The 5,175-nt window shown below is 33.2% G+C and overlaps 1 long non-coding RNA gene across 1 annotated transcript; it reads right to left on the bottom strand.

The window, feature by feature from the left end:
* Positions 1-27: 27 nt before the first annotated feature.
* Positions 28-2,887, bottom strand: LOC111085581. The gene is made up of 3 exons (XR_002610387.1): positions 2,711-2,887; positions 1,739-2,206; positions 28-996 (listed from the first exon to the last, which is right to left on the bottom strand). It is a non-coding gene; the product is annotated as an uncharacterized LOC111085581 (long non-coding RNA).
* Between the last annotated feature and the right edge of the window lie 2,288 nt (positions 2,888-5,175).

Below are 5,175 nucleotides of genomic sequence, written 5' to 3'. Positions count from 1 at the left end.
CAACAAACAAATGAGAAAAGAAGACGATTTATTGTAATAAACATGTATATGCAAAGGAAAGAGACATTTTAACAATAACACAGGTGGAATACTCACGAAGCAGGAAGGCGAAGTAACAAATTTATTGGGTGCTCAAGCCTTCAACATAAAACTAACCTTTAATATTTTATTCCATTGTAAAATATTCAATAAAAGACACTGATGATTTTATATTGATACTCAAACACTTGAACTTCTTTTAACAACAACAATATAGTATAAAAGTTTTAGTAAAAGTGTAAGCACAAATAGATCTTGAGACCAACACGATTTAAGAAGTTCCCACCTACTTCCTTGCCACTCCTCCCCTTGTGGTTCAGCGTTAAGTGTGAGGGCTTATGACGCTAAAAATACGGTTTCGATACTTGCGATGGGCACTATACAAATAGCCTAAAATGTAACTTTGTGCTTCACAAGAAAAAAATAGTTATTTTCTTAGTGCTAAAATCTAGATGGTTTAAGATTGCGTTGTGCAGTTAACTGAGGAAATTTTCTTTGCTAAATAAAGGTGGTCAAAGTTTATTAAAAAGATGATAGAAGTAAATTCTAATTTAAATATGGAAAGAAGTAGTTTTATTTAGGTGTTTTGATGTTGCAATTAATCGACAGATGGCAGTACGTTTAATGTCCATTTAATCTAAACGCCCATTCTACGAGTCAGTAAGACCAAATTTGTTACATTAGATTAACTGCAGAGGGGTGTCCTGTCCCGTATTCGAGTTAGAACCAGAAAATGTACTCCAATTAAGAGCTTGATCTTTCATCCAAGAAAACTACTGTCAAAAGAATTCAGTTCTCGGTATTGTTTGGCCACGAAGATGTAGCGTTTAGGGGATAGACCAAACAGTGTTCTTCTTGCACAAACTGGTATAAGTGGTCATGTAGGTACCGCACTTGACCACTTTACATAAACAAATAAGCTTCGTTGTGCCTTCCTCGGTCATCTTTATCGAAAAACTGCAGAGAAAACTATTTTTTAGTCATTTGCTTAGAATTTAGTGTAAGATAATCCAGCTTCATTGTGTCATCTTTCTAAATTAACATGTGGGGTCGTTCATCTTTTAACATGTCTAAAGATAAACTGTGAAACTTTGAAATTATTATTAAACAGCGGATTAATATTTAAAAAGAATATAGGTTAAAAAATTATAGTTCTAATGAAAACGACATTTTACTATAATTACTGAAAGCAAATGCATTTGTATGGACGAATAAATGCATGTAGTTTTGATAAATTATAAACGAGCTGCACCCACAGTGGCTGGTACGCTGTTGTAACTTGAGTAATATAAATAATAAAATCACAGGTAAAGTAAATTGAAGTGAATTAACGAAAACTACACTCTTAAGTTACTGAATTACATTTTGTAACAATAAGACCAACATTTGAACTTCTCCAAAATATTCACATGTCAAACAGTTATTGCTTATCGAGAACGCTACAAATTTAGATACTATGCAAGAAATTTTAACCTTTGGTCATTTAAATTTTTCTCCTGAACCTTGCAACCTATTACAAGTAGAAAAGATGTAGGTAAATAAATGCATGTGCCACGTTTTGCATTTAAATTGAAGTAACAGGAGGTGCCACAATTACACCAATGAAAAATGCTTTACACCTGGTTACCTGTAAGTTAATTTATATTGAAAATTAATTTATTAGCAACTGACATTATGAACTATTTTATAATTATCGTACCTCGATTTCTGCTAAGTCGTCAAGGCTGATGTCTGTTCGCATGCTCTCAGGCTATCCATATTTTGTTCTTCGAAGTCCGTGACGTTCACATCACGGCAGACGTATGATGTAGAAAAGAAAAGCTTCACCTCTGTGCAAGTCTCCGAGCTTTTGTTATGGTCAGTCTTGACCATACTTATTGTCAACTTTGAGTTAATGTTCTACAGACTTCAGTTGATGATGGATGTCCGGGGCCTAAAATTTCCAAAGTCTTCTTTGAATCCTTCAAGAGGATGTCATGCAGGCTTATTTCGTCTGTGAGATACAATTCTCCCTCGAAGCTGAGATTCCGTAAGTTACCAAGCATGCGCAATGGGCTTCTTGTTTTCGTTGTTGTGCTGTTGCCGGTTGTTTCTGGTTGATTCGCGGATTTCATTTTTTACCGAAATTTAATAGATCGGGACAATTAAAAAAAAAAAGAATTGAGAGCTGAAAAATAGCGGAAACGATATCTTCACATATACAAAATCTGACATACCTTAAAATAATTTAAGCAATATTACATACCTTGGTTTAGAGAACTTATTTTACGTTTTTTGTACAAGTTATGGTTAAAAGTATTCCACAGTGGACACAAATATTAGCATGCATATACAGATACACAAATAAAAGTGTATCAAGTTACGAAATATGCTTTTTTATCCAAACTATACCGATTTAAGTACAACTAAAATATTTTTATATTGTCTAAATCTTTGTTCGTTTCCAAACAAGATAATCTTATTTTAAATGTGATGGACGATTTCACGTTTATACGACAAATTGTATATTGTTAAGAAACACTACCAAGTAAAACAATTATCAAAGTGTTTTAAGTAGTTAAAAAATATCGTTTACATTTTAAAATTGAATAATTTTGTTCCATCAGTTTAGATTATTTTAAAATTTAAATGTTTAATGACAACTGCTAGAAGATTGAAAACCTGTACTTACAATAGGGTGATGATTCTGCTGTTTTTACATCATAAACTCCCAATTTTCATCTCAGTTTTGGAGAAGGGATCAATTTAGGAGCCTTGCTTTGAGAGTAACGGTCTTGCAGTCTTCTAAAGATGTGGACGCATAAGTTTTAAATTTGTTTGAGACGGAATTCGCCAGCAAGAACTTTTATTGCTGCACGATTCCATATGTGGCTGTTTTTTTAATCTGCAATATGTTATCAGTTGTTATAATATCCACTTCTCTGAAATTTGCACCCGAAATATTCATATGGTTGTCGATTACTTGTAATGTCTGGTTTAGTTAAAAAAAAAAAGTTGTTCCTGGAAGTACTGCTGGATCTATGGTGTTTGGGGCAAAGAATTTTTGCTTCCTTGAAGCTGCTTATGAAGATTGTCCACCTGGTGGTGATAATTAAACTTTCACAAAATAACATCAAGATTAGAAAATAAGGTTTTAAGCGACAAACTTTTTAAAACTCTGTTCACAGTTTCTTCGATAAATCAGAATATTTATTAGAATGACAGAAAGGTAAAGTTTCATTGCACGAAAAAACAAAACTTAGAAAAATAATCATTGACTATGAATACAAAATAGACACTTTATTCTCGTTTCTTTTAAATTATAACAAGATAAAAATATTCCGCAATTTCTTTAGATATTAAAAGAAATGCCATTCAGCACGATGGCCATATTGGCAGTTTTAGGTTGTTACCAGCCACTATCTTAGATCAAACATGAAACGCAGTTTGATGTGATCCAGAGGAGTCGCGAGGCACGGGGCTCGTGCCGCGATTCTATTCGACAGTTGTTGTTTTCAAAAATCAGAATAGAAAAGCACGATCGATATCATTCTGAAACGACGAAAATACCCGTGGTGGGCAGAGCACAGATAGCCCATTGAGTAGCTTTGTGCTTAACTACAAACAAACGCTGAAAATTCCCGAACCTATTCGCCCGAGCTCCGAATCTTTTAAGTACCTAGCGACGCTTCTGAAGTGGTCTTAAACGATTATCGATTATTTTGTAAGAGTAGTTTAAAAAATATAGTAAGTGTTATGTGCTTAAAGATGGACTCATAAAATAAATTAGATTAAATAAAACACAGTTCAAGATAATTTGGACCTATATAGTTCAATTTTTACTTACTATATACAACTCGTAGAAGAGGAGATATAAAACACATACGGTCTCATAAAAATGTAGTTCCTTGTTTTATACAATCAAACCATAACTAGAACTATAATTCCCCTATAATATTAAAATGCATTAAGATCTGACTAAACTTAGTTATACCTTTAGTTGCGTGGATATTTTACGTTGTCGCAAACTGGTTACTATTTGGAGAGCCGCCTAGTGAGCATTTTATGAAGTTTGGTTTAAACTCTAGATTTTCTAAAGAATTGTGGTAAAGTGATGTTATAAAAAACTTCTCAAATTCTATTTGAACACAGACACAGTTTCGATTGCGAAACAAAACCTTCTTTCTATGATAAAATAATTTAGAAAACCTTTGAAACAACTAAAAACTATTTCAAGTAAGCTATTAAATGTGAAATATATTTTAAGCAAATTTGGATAGTGCTTGTAAGGAAGTTAGACATTTACATAACTACCGTTTAGGTCCTATATAGGTCAGATCAGTTTCAAAAAATCATCTAGATACTAAAGATATCCAATTAACCGAAAATTAAATTCCACGTTCAATATGTTACGTATTGATTAATTAATTAATGAAAACAGTTCAATTCTATGTTATACTATACGTATTCTTCCAATAACAAAGCTTGATTCTACGTTTAGTATTCATCCAATAACAAAGCTTGATTCTACGTTTAGTATTCATCCAATGAAACAGTTTGATTCTACGTTTCGGATTGTTCCAATAACATAGCTTGATTCTATATTACATTTTCATTCAAAAATGCAGCTCGATTCCGTGTTATGTATTCATCCAATAACACAGATTGATTCCCTGTTTCGTATTCATTCAGTAATACAGCTTGATTCGGTGTTACGTGTTCATCATTTAACATATCTTGATATTACTGTTAACAAAGTATTATTTATGAAGACACACGGTAGTGTGTCGTGCGGCCAAAACAACCTGCAGGACATAATGTGTATTATTAACAGGGTGATAGTTTATCAATTTTCCACTTTCTGTAGCTCGGACTATGGTAATCCAAACTATCACATATTTTAGGTGGATGAGCTCTACTGGACCCTTACTTCACATACCAAATTTCAAGGTAATCCATTTAGAAATACACGAGATGTAAAATATCCAATTTTGATTGAATCTCTTCCCATTTTCTTCTTCGCACTGAAAGTACTGACATTTCATTTCATAGAAAAACATATTTAACTTTCATGGCCGTGGCACAGCGGTATGTCTGCGGAATTACAATGCTAGAAACCGGGTTTCGATACCCGTGGTGGGCAGAGCACAGATAGCC

This window comes from Limulus polyphemus, unplaced genomic scaffold (assembly GCF_000517525.1).
Source record: "Limulus polyphemus unplaced genomic scaffold, Limulus_polyphemus-2.1.2 Scaffold483, whole genome shotgun sequence".
Taxonomy (NCBI): Eukaryota; Metazoa; Arthropoda; class Merostomata; order Xiphosura; family Limulidae; genus Limulus; species Limulus polyphemus.
This window is presented reverse-complemented; position numbering and strand designations above follow the sequence as displayed.